This window comes from Canis lupus, chromosome 14 (assembly GCF_048164855.1).
Source record: "Canis lupus baileyi chromosome 14, mCanLup2.hap1, whole genome shotgun sequence".
Lineage (NCBI taxonomy): Eukaryota > Metazoa > Chordata > Mammalia > Carnivora > Canidae > Canis > Canis lupus.
The window spans coordinates 24,242,386-24,258,188 of NC_132851.1; the positions used below are offsets into that span (position 1 = coordinate 24,242,386).

Genomic DNA, 15,803 nt, shown 5'->3' on the forward strand with positions numbered 1-15,803 from the left:
GTATATGAAAAACATCAGTCCTCTCACATGCTCACTGACACACTGGCCAGAGGGATGGGGTGAGGGTGTGGGGGGGTTATGGGGAGACAGTTAGTCAGAGTTATCTCTAGGGAAGATATCCAGAAGTGCCAAGCTATTTCAGGTGGTTGAGCCTGGGACAGGAGGTGACAGAGGAATGGAACATCAAAACAACATTGACATCTGATGCGAAGTTAACAAGTGCCATCAAATGCCATGTGCAGAGGCAACAGGCAGTGTCAGACCCGAGAGAGCAGAGTACCTGGCCAAATCACCAGGCTGTCCAGACCTCAGCAGTGTCTGCAGCGTGCAGGTCACCCCCACCTGCCAAGAGCTACCATGAAAAAAAGAGGGGTCTATTCTTCCAAGTGTCTATTTGAGTACAGTGTCAAATTACCCTAGGTTGCCAGCGAGTGCCCATGGCCCCGGCTCTGCCCTGGGAGGTGAGTCAGCCCAACTCTGAAGAAAGCCCTGCAGGCCCTGGGAGGAGAGTATTGTACGGGTGAGGCAAGTGGACAGGGACAGCCCTGACACCGTGTAGACGAGGAACCTACTTCCTAAGTGGGCCCTGGGTCCCCTACCCTCTGCACCCCAGACTGGGCTCTATTTCAGGTATTGTCTCTAACCCTGTTCTCAGGCTACTCAACCAGAGATAGTAGCACAACCCATGCAGCCTCATTAGGTGACTCAGTGAAAACAAATAAACCACTTTCTCCAAGAAAAAGAAATCCACAGGAAGGATCCAGATCTGTCCTCTTGTTGGTCTAGCTCAGCGATTCTCCAACTGTGGCCCTCTGGCCAGGAGCATCAATATCTTTTTACCATCACAACACATCAATAATGTTAATTTAATATACTTCCCTTCTTGCAAGAGTCAATATAGCTTAGTGAGAAGACCAAAAGCCCTGGCACTTGTTACAAATGCACTGTGGGCTTAAAATGATAAATAAAATTAGTATTTGGGAGAGACGGAAGTGGAAGGAAAAATAAGCCCCCCCCCCCTTCATCTCCTTAGTGTTCAGCCATTACAATCCCATAATTGTAGCCAATAATAACTACCATTTATCTAGATGTGGTCATGAGCCAGGTGCTGTGGTGAGCACTCTACATGTATCATCTTTCAGTAAATTTTTAGGGATGTGGCTTTATTTTACAAAAGAAGAAACTGAGGCACAGTGAGATTAGACATCTCGTTGAGGGCATTCAGCTCTTCCTAAGTGTCAAAGTTGGGACCTGGCCCCATGCCTGTCTGACTGTAATAAGTCTTGGCCATATTGCCTTAATCTGATAACCACTGTCCCTCACTGCCTCCACCCCAACCCCAACACTCTTCATTGTGGTTGATGTGGGGCCAGAGCAAGACCAGGAGTGTGAGCTTCTTTGTACACGCTAGGTGCTTAATCCATGGGAGTGCTCTCCCCTTGCCTTTTAGAACATTCATCCTCTGTTGCCTGGTCCTCGAGAGGATGCCCCTGTATCACTTTGTTGATTGATTCCCTTTGATGTTGCAGGAGCCCCCTCGCTTTTGTGCATAGTCCAAGGAGAAACCAGAGGTTTTGCCTCAAACTGGCTCTGTTGAAAGTCACATCCCAGGAAGATGCTCCCGCTAACAGAGATAGTGGGACACCAAGGTATGCCCTTTCTCCAGCCTCTCATCACTGTAACATCTCTGGGCCCTTAACCTCCTTCTCCTGAAGGAAACCAAAGCCCTGCATGGTTGCCAGACCTGCGCATGGATGCCATGGAAACAAGAGAGCAAGAACCAGATTCCAGGTTTCTGGATTCTGGATTCCTAGCCACTCCCTCACACAACACTGTCACTTGGGGAAGAGAGATGGGCATCCTGCCACCGGCTACCTGGCCGAGGGCCCAGCTAAGGGTCAGAACTGTCTCTTTGCCAGCCAGGGATACTCATAAGCTACCAAGTGTTGTTCTAAGCTGCTTCCTTGGGAAAAGCAGCTATAGGGTATGGTGGTTGGACACAGTAGATCTAGACCCAAATAGCCTTGGTTCAAATCCCAGATAGTGTTGTATCTGTGGCCAAGTTACCTAACCTCTGTAAGCCTCAGTTTCCTTACCTGTAAAATGGGGGTAACACCTTCATGAAGTTGTGACGAGCATCATCTGTGCTATACTTGCCCTTTACACATGTTTTCTCATTAGATCCTATAAAAACACTTTGAAGTAGGTATTATTATCTCTATTCTCATGAGAAGAAACAGACACAGAGCTGAGAAATATCTTGCCCCAGGTCCCATAGATGGCAGTGATTTTAGTAATGATATCTAACATTCAGTAACTCTTACTATGTGCCAAGCCTAACAAAACCGGGTAGCTAAGTTGTACCTAATTTATAAAAAGTAGTAAGAGCTGAGACACAGAAAGACTAACCTGCCAAGACCCTAAAGCTTGTAAATGGCAAAGCCACAACATCACCCCGGCAGCGTGGCTTCAGAATCTGTGCTCCTGGTGGCTGTTTTCACCCGAGATCTCTGTCTGCTACACCATGCTACCTAGTGATGAGCTGCGAATCAGCCATTTCATGAAAAACAACAACAACAACAACAACAACAACACAACAACAACAACAACAACAACAACAAGCTCTTCTTAACCTTTAACAGCTTTGGTCGCCTGAGGAAGAGTTATAAGTCACAATCATCATCACCGAATAGAGGTGGTTCTAACAGTCCAAATGAGAGCTGATTGTCCGATCAGAGCCCAGGTTCTTAGTGGGGCGCTCCTGGCATTGTGTATGGGACAGTTCTTTGCTGTCACGTGGGGAGGGAGCTGTCCCTCATCTTGCAGGATGATCAGCACCCCACTCCACCTGTGGAATGCAGGGACTCCCTCAACCCATTGTAACATCCCAAAATGCACCCCCCACAACTTTTACAGATTTTCTGGGTGCTGGGGAGGATTACGCCCAAAGTGAGAACCCCTAAAATGGAGGATTACCTACTTCTCTCTCCTCTTTTCACTAATTTAGTTCAACCCAAGGAATTAGGACAGAGCAGAATCAAACCAGGACCAGCCACCTGTAGGAGACTGAGTGTAACTAAGTACCCAGTGGAGTGCTGGGGGGCGACAGGCAGAAGAACCCTGGTGAAGGAGGAAGAGATGCTACCCACGTACGTGGTCAGAAATGGCTCTGTGGCAACTCTCCTGGCTGGAGGTTGGGGCAGAGGAGGAGGCCAAGTGGAGAAGGAAATGTAACCTAAGAGAGGCCAACTCACCCCCTTTGCTGTTCAGTGGCTGGGAGAAGGCTAGGGCAGGCCCAGCAGAGGTGGAGAGCTCCAGGGGTGGAGGTCGGGATGCCAGACCTGGTAGGCTGTGTCACCGTGGTCAAGTCCTCTACCTTATGTTCCTCAATTTCCCCAGCAACCCTCGATGGTGGCCTCCCTGCCCACTTCCCAGAATTGGAGGCTCAAGGGACATTGGGAATGTGAGGGTGCTCAGAACAGTAAGTATCACTGGTATTTCCTTTGTGTCCGAGGTAAGTCACTGGGCACTGAGCACTGTTTCTCTTTGAATATCTGTCACCATTCATAGAAGGATGAACTATTTGCCAGGCCCACACTCAGTGATTCATTTGTCCCCCCGAGGATACCACGAGAGTACTTCCTTTCCAGGACAATCACTGCCAAGTGCCAAAAACCTCGAGGGTGGTGTCCATGGGCTGTCCGGAGTGCGGGGAAGGAGCATGTGACCTGGGCACAAGGCAGGCTCTCAGTCTTTGCTGCCCCTCCATTAGGAATGCCAGGATTGGGGGTGCCTGGCTGGCTCAATTGGTAGAGCATACAGCCCTTGATCTAGAGCTAGATCTAGACGTTGTGAGTTCAAGCTTTATGATGGGGGTAGAGCCCACTAAAAAAAATAAATTAAATAAATAAATACATAAATAAAGTTAAATTTAAAAAAAGAATGCCAAGATGTAGCCGTAAGCAGCATTTTAGGGCACTGTGGTTCAGGATACGATACATGCTTTGGAGTTCTACATCGTATATGTGTTTATTTTTGAGGAAGGAAAGAGAACACTACAGACTGAGTGCTTATTGTGCTCTAGCAACTGTGCTAAGGGCCTGACGTGCATTTGTCTCATTTAATTATTGCAGCACGTCAGCCACACACATGAGGAAACTGAGAAATATAGTTAAGTGATTGCCTAAAGTGGTACACCTAATTGTTGGATGTGATAAACAAAATAATGCCCCCTTCCATGTCTCTGGACCCCAGAATCTATGATAATGTTAGGTTCCATGGCAAAGGGAATTCAGATTATTGACGCGATTAAAGTAAGATCAGCTTACTTTAAAGATTGATTGATTGATTGATTGATTGATTGATTTGAAAGAGAGAATATGTGTGCACACAGAGGGAGGGGCAGAGGGAGAGAGAGGATCTCAAGCAGACTCTGTGTTGAGTGTGGAGCCTGCCATGGGGCTCAATCCCCGAATCCTGAGATCATGACCTGAGCCAAAATTAAAAGTCAGATGCATAACCGACTGAGCCACCCAGGCACCCCAAGACCAGCTGACTTTAAAATCAGATTATCGTAGTAATCTGGGTGGGCCCAATGTAATCACAAGGGTCCTTAAAAGTGGAAAGGGAGGCAAAGAGGAGAGGTAGAGAGGGGGCATGCGAGGGACCTTAGGGAATTAAAAGTGAGCCTCCTCTTCTCTCCTACCTAAGTGTTCTGCCACTAGAATTCCATAATTACAGCTAATAATAGCTACCATTTATCTAGAAGTTATGAGCCAGGCACCATAGTGAGCACTACACACATATTATTTCTCTGAAAAATTTGCCATGAGAGATATGGCTTTATTTTTTTAAGATTTTATTTATTTATTCATGAGAGACACAGAGAAAGAGGCAGTGGGAGAAGCAGGCTCCCTGCAAGGAGCCCGATGTGGGACTCGATCCCAGGACCTTGGGATCACCACCTGAGCTGACAGCAGATGCTCGACCACTGAGCCACCCAGGTGCCCCAGAAATGTGGCTTTATTTTACGAAAGAAGAAACTGAGGGACAGGAAGGGTAGACACCCTGTGGATCAAAGGTCAGACCCCTAGGGCAGCGCCCTACAAGGTTGCTTATTCTGAATGCACACTCATTGCCTGTGGGGAGGGCTAAGGGCAGCTATGGGACCACTGCCCCCCAAATTCTCCATGAACTCAAGAAGGCCATTCAGCTACAGGGCCTTCTGTCATTATCTGTGGTCTTCACAAATTGAAACTTGAGCATTTTTCAAAGATACTGATTCTTTCTTCACTACTCAAGGCTTGGTGAGAGGTGTTTCTTTTTGGTTCTCTCAGATGTGTTTAGGGAATGGTTAGGTGTTCTCTACATAGTAATTGTGCTCCAACATTTCTCTATGTCCACGACTCTAATTTCTTTCTCTAAATTATACCAGGAGACATCTGGCTTCTGTTTTTTTTTTTTTTTTTTTTTTTTTTTTTTTGACATCTGGCTTCTGAATCTCATTTCGTATGGGCCACCTTTGTGACAGAGTTCAGTCAATCACTAAACAACCAATTAAAATCTGTTGCACAAACTTGCACAAAGATTTTGCCCACCCTTCCTTCTTTCCACCTCAGATCCTGAACTGGAGTCTTAGTGCTACAGAATCATTCTGGGTTGGAACATGAGTAGTCATGTCCTACAGTTAGGGAGAGGAGTTGAGCTCAGAAATTCAAGTCTTCTGACTTCCGAAGCTCAGTGTTTCTGAAATATTCATTGCCATCTGCCTTCAGAACTTCTAGGAAACAAGAAAAAGGAAAGGGAAGAAAAATGGGACCCATGCTCTGCTGTCAAGGGTCTCAGAACAGTTACTCAATGTCTTTGGTTTCAGTCTTTTGTAATTCGCTATTAGGAGCCTGAGATAAATGGTCCCTAAGGTCCCTTGCAGCCCATATGAGGCCTACCCTAATCTTCCTGGGTATCAAGCCCTGATACCTAATTTGTGCTTCTTCTATCTACTATTTCTTTAGAATCTTGTGATTTGCCAGGCCCAGTAGCTTAGCTAATGAGCCACCATCTATCACATTGCATGGGGAGATGAGTATAATTGTCTAGTATATTTACAGACACTCACATCAAACCTCTTTTTATCCCTGAAGAGTCTAAGATACCCCAAAATATAGTGACTTTTCATCAGGAAGAGTAAAGAAATTTTAGTAGAGCAAAACACTCACTAAGAATCTATACAGTAGTCCTCCTTATCCATGGTTTTATTTATAGTTACCCAGTCAGCCATGGTCTGGAGGCAGAAGATGCTCCTTCTGATATGCCACCAGGAAGTCAGTAGTGGCCTAACGCTATGTCACAACACCTACGTCATTCACCTCACCTCATCTCATCACGCAGCCATTTTATCATCTCACATTATCACAGGAGGAAGGGTGAGTATAATAAGATATTTTAACAAAGAGAGACCACATTCACATAACTTTTATTATAGTATATTGTTATAATTGTCCCATTTTATTGTTGTTAATCTCTTACTGTGTCTAATTTATAAATTAAACTTTTTTAAAAAAATAAATTAAACTTTATCATAGGTATGTCTGTATAGGAAAAAAACAGGGTATATATAGGGTTCACTACTATTCATGGTTTCAGGCATCCCCCGGGGTTCTTGGAACGTATCCCCTGGGGTTCTTGAAATGTATCCCCTGTGGGTAAGAGTAGCTACTGTATTAACATTTTCTGGCATTTGCTGAGCACCAACAATGGGCAAGATCGGTAGACACTGTATATACGTCATCCATTTCTCACTAAGACTCTGGAGATAATTATTTCCTCCATTTTAGGGATGGGAAGACTGAGGCTTAGAGAAGCTAGGTTGATTTGCCCAAGGTGAAAACATGGGTGGGTGGGATAGGACATAGTCCATATGGTCCCAAATCTAATGTTATTTATACTGCACTATGTATCAGACAGAGTGCTGGCTTCCTTCTTCATTTCCAGAGCCCTTTGTTTATACCAATTATTCAAGGTCTGACCACACTCATCCCATATTAAATCCATTTTTTCCAGATCTGCCTCACTCATTGGTCCATCAATCAAACAACTGACCTTTACCAGGACACTCACTACATCTTACTCATCTCTCTATTCCCTTGCCCAGACCTAGACATAGCTCCCAACAGGTATACAATATATGCTCGCCAACTAGCATGCATCAATATTCCGAAAACATCCTCTGCAATGAATACCATGCTGATGAATTTTGATGAAAGGAGCCTTTTTTAAACATTATTTTAAGATAGAAAAATAAGCATTTGTCATACTATCCATTATAAACATCCTCAGCTAAGCCTCTTTTTTTTTTCTGCCTCAATTTTAAAAGTTATGTTTGATCCATTGGAATGGCCTATATAGTTTGAAGCTTTTACCATTGCTAGACCTGTGATCAGATTGCTCCCTGGGCATACACTCAAACACAGGAAGGAGAAATGTGATTAGTACCCAGATTCTCCTGCCATCCACCCCCTGTCAGTGTCTGGATCCATCGTGCTAATGAGCATAATCATGACTGATTCAGTCCCTGAGTTTCATTGTATAGACTCTAGCCTCCTGCTGAATCGAATTTTGATTTCCCCAGATTCCTGGGGAGTTCTGAAAAACTGAGAAAAACAAAGAACTCAACATCAAAGTGAATCCTTGGCTATCACATATATTTCCTTGCCCAGAGACCCATCACTTTGTCATTGGGACACCTTTCCTTGGTTAATATTAGAATAGAATTATGGGGCTCAAACAAGGCATCTTATTGATTCACCGTTAGCCAAGAGGGCCGTCTCTGGAGTGATGTTCAGGGCTGCTTCTTGGACTTAAAACTTGAATAGTTCTCTGCCAATGTTTTTTCCTCTGACATAAGGGGAGAGTTGGATTAGAAGATGCCTGTAGACTCACGTACCAACACCTACACTCTGGCTGCACATTATCAAATTTACTTTGCTTCCCTAGTGGAAATTTTTGTAGTTAGGGTATTTTCTGTTTGAGGCATTCAGTAAATCCCAGATTCAGAGCTGAAGAGAGCTCCAAAATTCCTATAATTAAGCTCTATAGTATTACAGGCAGTAGAACTCCCAAAGCATCAACCGTTCCAGCAGTCAGCCCAGATTCCAGAACATAACCTAAATCCTTCCTCTTGTCCTCATTTTCAGCACTCCCATCCTGGTCCAAGCCACTGTCATCCTTCACCTGGACCACTGCCATTGCCTCCTAAGTGGTATTTCAGCATTGCCCCCGATGTACCAGCCAGAATGTTCTTTGAAAGAGATAAACTAGGTTGTAATCATTCCTTTGTTTAAGCCTTCTAGTGAATTCCCACTACATTTAGTTTTTTATTTTTAAGTATTTTTTAGAAACTGTTTATTTTCCATCAACCTTATTTCCATTTTGTTCGCCTTTGTGGAAGAGCAGTTTAGGACCACTCAGGGGTTGTTCCTACCCACTCAGTGACCTGAGTGGTGGGAGCTGCAGACCTGAGTGTTTCACTCTTCAGTATGGAACTAATGACTAAACACAGGGGGCACCTGTACACCATCAGACCAACATATGACTTCAGGTTGAGTAGCAGCAAACTCAAGAGCTGGAGCAGTCCATTCACCCCGAAATTCTTCCTGGGTCACAGCCTTTGGAGCAGTGGCCTGCCCTTCCTTTTCAGGATCTCTGTAGAAGTGGAAATCAGGCACGACCTCGCACAGGTGGACACAGGAAATGGTGCCACGCACACACAGAACCTCCTGGGCCAGCATCCACCACATCAGATCCCCAAGTGAGCTCCCTTCTTGCAAGGAATGGTGATGTCCACATAGTTCAGAGGAGAGTCTGTGTTACACAGAATGACGGTAGGCAGGTTAACATAGGATGCCTCTGTGAGAGGGTGGTGGTCAGCCCTGGGATCGCTAACTAGCAGGAGTCTCGGCTCCCAGGAAGCTTCCTGGATCTGGCTAGCAGAGGTTCTAAGAATGAAGCGGCCAGCAATAGGAGTGCTGCAAACTTCAGCCCAGCCCACTGGCCAGTATTCCTGGATGATATGACACTGACATCAGCTGGGTTTTCAGTGGCAACAATAGCATGAGCTGCCAACAGAAGCTTCTCCTGGGTCCCCTTCACATTCATGATGTAGATGCCTTCACTCTTCTTCTGTAGCTGTACTGTTCCATTTGGAAGTTAAGGTGGTGCCACCCAAGTGGGTTCCTACTGTCCTAAGGAATCTGAGGACAACCTCCTTTATTTGCAGGACCTCAAGGGCTCCAGAGATTGTGAAAGTTCCCCTTTAAGCTACAGTGGGAATGCAGAACAACATATGGACCCCTCCCTGGATAGCGCAGAAAGGAATTCCCACTGTATTTAAAATTAACTCTAATCTTCCCATGGCCAACCAAACCTTAGAGCTCTGGCCCCTGCCTCCCTCTCTGACTTCATCTCTTTCCACTCTCTTCCTCACTCTCTGCCCCAGATTCACAGGCCTCCGGCTGTTCCTAGAAAACAGCAAATGTGTTCCCCACCAATGGTGTTTGCCCTTGCTTTTCCCTCTGCCTGGAACACACTTATCCCTGTTCTTACAATAGCTAGCTTCTTCTCACCCTTCAGGCCCACGTGTCACCCTCCCTGTGATTGCCCTGACCATTTCACCCCAAGAAGTCCTCACCATCACCCTCCATCACAGCACACTGGCTTATTTCCTTCACAGGTGGCATCACCACCTGAAATGATTATGTCTACTGTTTGTATCATTTACAAATATCTCTTCCCTCTAGAATGTGGGGTGTTGTTCTTTCCAATGATGGACTTTTCCCCAGAACCTAACATAGGATCTTGCACTACTAGGTGCTCAATAAATTTGGATTGAATAAATGAATGGACTGTGTACAATGTATAATAAGAAGCTGTTAAGTCTATTTGTAGTGTGGAAAGTTTTCCTGGAGGAGATGACCTCTGGTCTGATTCTCAAAGCATATGGAGTCTCAGGTCAGGTGTGTAGGGCAAGAGAGGATGTGGAGCAGGGAACAAATATGTAATATATGCCACTGGGCTACATGAGCCAGGCCTGTGCAGCATGCTCTGAGAGCATACAAAAGGAAGTGACTCAAGCAGGGCAGAGGGTTGGCAGGAGGCTTCAGCAAGGATACGATGTCTGATCTGAGCCTTGAGAACTGAAGACAGCTCACAGACAAAGATGAAGAAGAGGCATTTCAGGCAATGTAAGTGTCCTGGGACCAGACAAACAGTATGGAAGAGGATGGTGAAAAGAGGGCATGCCTACTAAGGATCTGGGATTTTTTTTTTTTTTTTTAGAAAAACATAAAAAAATAGAACGCTGTTTTCACCACACCACAGAAAGTAAACAGATAGACACTATTACTTAACAATAAGCAATGGGACTCTGGCAGAAACAAGGATGAGTCAGGAAAGGTTTCTATAGATCTAATTTTAAGCACACATGGTCAAATAATTATATACATATGTCCAAAACATTTTTTTTTTGTTACTTTTGTTTGGTCAAAGGGCTTGACGCACAATCAGATTTGTATGCTCAGATGGGCTTCTCTAACTGTGGTGAAGGACCACATATTTAAATTTCCAATCTATCATACTCAATACTTTTGTAAAATACAACAAAAATGGCATGAACACCAAATTATAATAAATGTTCCCTAACACTTACTCTGTTTCTGTATTTATTTCCTCCTGGCTTGGTAAGAAGCACCTGGTAGACCAGCTCTGACCCATGGATCACACTTTGAACTACACTGCGCTAGAGTACCAACTGGCAGGGAGGCAGTGGAGACCATCTAGAAAGGTCCAAGGAGAAGATGGTCTTAGGACATCATCTGGTCCAGACCCTTGCTCTTTGGGCAGGTGGACAAACAAATCATCTGTTTTTCAGAATCCTGTGTTATACTTTTGTGTTCCTTATTGATATTTGCTTTTCCATGTCACTGACAGTTGGGGTCCTCCACAAACTCATAAATATTGTTTGACTGAAGAAGGGACCCCTTTCCAAGGCTGGGAGATGGTATCCTGCTTCAATGGTCACTGCCAGTTAACTCTTCCATAGGTTGAAGGATGTTACTTTGGGGACATTTTGTCTTAGAATTCAGCATGTACCTTCTGACCTACCAAAAATAACAAAAATAATGTTTTGAATTTATATATCCAACTTTATGAATGTATGTGTTTCATTCAGATATGTTCTAGCACCCCTGATCCATCTTTGTTGTACGTGCAAGGGTCACATTATGGTTCGATCTTACTGTTTATTTTGCATGGTATGGTGAAAATAGCACAGGCTGTGGATACATGTTGGTATTCCAGTTGTCATTTTACTGGTTCTATTTGGCAAATAAAGTGACAGAAATTCTGTGAGCTTCAGCATCTTCATCTGAAAAAAATGTGAGAAATAACTTTCATTTCAGAGTCATTTTGAAGATTAAATACCATATGTGAAACACTTGGCATACGGTAGGTACTCAATAAATGTGGGACCCTTTACCTTATTTATTTTGTTCCCTGCAGTACTGTTAGCCATGGGCTGGAGGAAAAGATTGAAGCTCTCTTAATTGCCTTTAGTTATAATAATTGCGGAGTCTGTCCTTAGACAGTTTCTGTTCCACCCAATGCAACAAATCCTTCATCCTGAGTAATTACAAGCAAATGCATAGTTACCCGTGGATCCCAGCCCCAACTGCTCCCAACACAGTTGGTGTAATGATAGCAAGCTCTGGAACCTCATAAAGCTCATCATGCTCAGGCTGTCCCTAAGCACATTGGATTGAGCTTGCTGTAAAAGACAGCTCTGTTGGCTTTCGCCCTTCCTGGAAGCTTGCATTTAATGAGCCTCAGGGAAGGAACAGGAAATCACTTCAAAATGCCTTCAGGCAACAGGAATGGCAATGATTCAACAATCAGGCCCTCACAGGTGGCTTCCCCAGGCTCTGGGCAGACTCTCTTTAGATTGCCCAGAGGACAGAGGGTTCCCCAGACTAACACTGGCTGATAACATCCACACTGTGTGAAATATGTGCTTCCTGTTCAGAAGTTATGGGAAGTAAGAACCACCATGAAAACAGTGTTTGGCTCTGAACAGTGACCAAGAGAACCTCTGAATCCCAGCATTCCCTCCCCTTCTCCACACAGTCCTGCCAAGCCCTGCCCTGCTCTGCTCTGCCCTGGCAGGTTGGAGGGTGGCCCATGCACTCCCTGGCAGCTGCTCAAGTGCCCCCTGGGAATGCGGGGCCTCTCTCTGCTCAGGGCTGGCACCTTTCTGCTCTGTTCTCGTTTCCCTGATTCTCTTTCCCAATGAAATGGGCTGTCCATGGAATAATTCTGGAGTTACTGGTGACTGTCAACAAGAAAGGGTCGGACAGATCCTGGGTCTAATCTCAGCTCCCCCTCTTGCTAGCCCTGTAACCCCAAATCTCATCTTTCTCACCTGCAAATTGTAGGTGACAATGACACCTATGTCATGAAGTTGTGCAATGAATCGACAATGTACTAAAGTGCTTAGCACAGTGCCTGGCATACAGTGGATAGTCATCAAATACCCTTATTATTGGTTGTTATTTTTATTATTAATGAGCAGCTGGCATGCCTATTCCCAGATCATCAAAGATATATTAGTTTCATAGGGCTGCTGGAACAAAATACCATAAACTGGATGGCTTAATACTACAAAAATGTATTCTAGAGACAAGAAATCTGAAATCAAGGCATTAGCAGGGCCTCACTCCCTCTGAAGGCTCCAGGGAAGATTCTCTTCCTTGCCTCTTCTAGCTTCTCATGGCTGTTGGCATTCCTTGGTGTTCCCTGGCTTCTAGCCACATCATTCCAATCTGTCTTCACATTACCTCCTCTGTGTCCCTATCCTCTTCCTCTTCTCTGCCTTATTTCCTTTTGCCACTTTCTTCTAAGGGCACTTGTGAAGATATTTAGGACTTACCCAGATAATCCAAGATAGTCTCCTCAACTCCAGATCCTTAACTTCATCTCATCTGTTACCACATAAGGTAATACTTACTCTTTTGCCCTACAGGTAATATTCATAAGTTCTGGGGATTAGGGCATGAGCATAGCTTACTGGAAGCTATCCCGTTAAACCCACCATAGAAGATATTCCCCAGGAACATGGGTTTGGGAAGGAGGGCTTCTGCGTGCTTCTCGTTCAAGTGTCTCAAATCCTGATAGCATTTGATTATCACCTGCAAAACCCTCTTTCCTGTCTCTCTAGGAACCCATTCATGACCATGCCAGATTCTAACATGGTTACTAGGACCCTGGAGCCATGATATATACAGTCTGAGGTGAGTTTGTGGGATGGAGGGGGTGAGACAGAATTGGCTACAGTGACTAGAGATATGTCACTGGAACAAAGGAACTCTTAAGAAAGAACATCAAATTTTGGCTCACATTATACATAACAGTGGGGATACTGTAGACAGCCAAGCCTAGGGTTATCTGCTCTTACCTATGTCCCTGGATATGAATTAAACCATTATTAATCTTTACTTTTGATGTTAAGTGGCTTTGATGCCCTCAAAACTGTTCAAATAAAGTATTTCTCTCAGGGCGCCTGGGTGGCTCAGTCTGTTAAATGTCCAACTCTTGGTTTCAACTCAGGTCATGATCTCAGGGTCATGGAATTAAGCCCCATCCCAGGCTCTGTGCTCAGTGGGAAGTCTGCTTGTGGATTTTCTTTCTCTCTCTCTCTCTCTCTGTGCCCCTCCCCCTGCTCACTCCCTCTCTCCCTCAAATAGATAAATAAATCTTTTAAAAAAATATATTACTCTCAATCCTTGATCGCTGAGGAAGCACCATGTTCAAAAGACACCATGCATATTGTATTCTATGGATTTGTAGAATATAATGTCACCCAATAACTTGGATTTGAATGTACAGTGGCAGCTCTGGGGGAGATGGAGGGGAGAAATGTGAAGTTAGAGGTCTCAGGCAGAGTTTCCAAACCAGGAGTTGGTGGAAGTGGAGGTAGAAAGCCTCAACTTTCCTTACCCTAGACCAGTCCCATGACCTCTGCATATTCTTGCCTCTCATGGGGCTCAGTGCTCTCACTGTAAAATGAGAGGGTATAATGGGCTAAATAAAGTTCCCCCCGCCAAGACATTCATGTCCTAATCCCCACAACCTGGGAATTTCACTTTATATTGGCAAAAGGGACCTTGTAGATGTGATTAAATCGAGGATCTTGAGATGGGTAATTATCCTGGATTCTCTAGGTGGCTCTTAATGTAATTGTAAGTGTCCTACTAAGAGGAAGGCAAGAGGGAGATCTGACTACAGAAGAGAAATCATGTGGTAACTGAAACAGAGATTGGAGAAGTATATCCACAATCCAAGGAACACCAGCCACCATTAGAAGCCAGGAGAGGCAAGAATCCTTCCTCCAGAAGGAACCAGTTGTGCCAACATCTTGATTTTAGTGCTGGAAGACCCATTTCAGACTTCTGATTTCCAGAACCATAAGAAAATAAATTTCTGTTGTTTTCAACCATTAAGTTTATGGCAATTTGTTCTAGTAGCAATAGGAAAGGAATGCAAGGAGTTAGACCATATCCCTGCAATAATGATAATTATACAAGAATGTTCAAGGGCTCAGCTTGGGCCAGGCATTCTGTAACAAGTTGTATTCCTAATTTACTCCCATCTTCATCCCTGAGAGGTAAGTATTATTAATCTCAGGGAACCGAGATTTAGAGAGGTTCATTAACTTTGCTAAAATTAAACAAGTAAATGGAGAGCCGGGATCTAACCTCAGGTCCAGCTGCTTCCTAAGGATCCATGATACACTGCTTGCTTTTATATAAGCAATTTCTTGACAGTTTTTACTATATTATACATTTAAGAAAAAAAATTCATGACTTACATAAGCCATTCAATTTCTACTTCCCAGTGGAACTCTAAATATCAGTGTGTGTATATACAAAGTGAGATCTTTTTCTCACATTTCCATTTCTTAGATTATGTTAAAATTGCCTTTAGCAATTTCATGAAATCCAGTTTCAGTAACATAAGAACTCACTCAATGGGAAACGAATTTCTAGTCCTTAGATTAGATAAAATATGTTAGGGCAGCCCGGGTGGCTCAGCAGTTTAGCACTGCCTTCAGCCCAGGGCCTGATCTGGAGACCTGGATCGAGTCCCACTTCGGGCTCCCTGCATGGAGCCTGCTTCTCCCTCTGCCTGTGTCTCTGCCTCTCTCTCTCTCTTTCTGTCTCTCATGAATAAATAAATAAAATCTTTTTAAAAAATACATTAATAAAAATTATCTCAAACTTGAAAATACAAATTGATCAAATAATATTGATCTTGAAAATACAGTATGTCCTTATAATGTCTTCCTGCAGCACTGTTGGACTGGCTCACCTAAGGAGGGTTTCATTCTTTTGGCTAGTGGCTCTCAAACGTTTTGGTCTCAGGATTCCTTTAACTATTAAAAGTATTATGGTATTAACTATTAAAAAGTATTGAAGACCTTTTCCTATGTGGGTTATACTTACTGATCTTTACCATCTTAGAGATTAAAAATTTTTAAATTCAAAATGTTTATTAGTTCATTTAAATAATAATAAACTCATCCCATATGAATACAAGTCACATTTTTATGAAAAAAATATGTATGTTTCCCAAAACCAAATAATTTAGTGAGAAGAGTTTGTATTTTTACAAATTCCTTTAATGTCTGACTTAAAGAAGACCTCTGGCTTCTCATATATGCTTCTGCATTCAGTCTGGTATAATAAGCTGGTTTGGCT

General features: G+C 43.8%; 1 long non-coding RNA gene and 1 pseudogene across 1 annotated transcript; one reads left to right on the forward strand and one right to left on the reverse strand.

The window, feature by feature from the left end:
* The first annotated feature begins 1,797 nt into the window (after positions 1–1,797).
* Positions 1,798–14,505, forward strand: LOC140603805 (uncharacterized). Its single transcript, XR_012006783.1, has 7 exons — positions 1,798–1,897; positions 2,643–2,743; positions 3,008–3,149; positions 3,400–3,514; positions 6,262–6,422; positions 13,265–13,337; positions 14,268–14,505. It is a non-coding gene; the product is annotated as an uncharacterized lncRNA (long non-coding RNA).
* Positions 6,456–9,734, reverse strand: LOC140604323 (small ribosomal subunit protein uS2-like; annotated as a pseudogene).
* Positions 14,506–15,803: the final 1,298 nt, after the last annotated feature.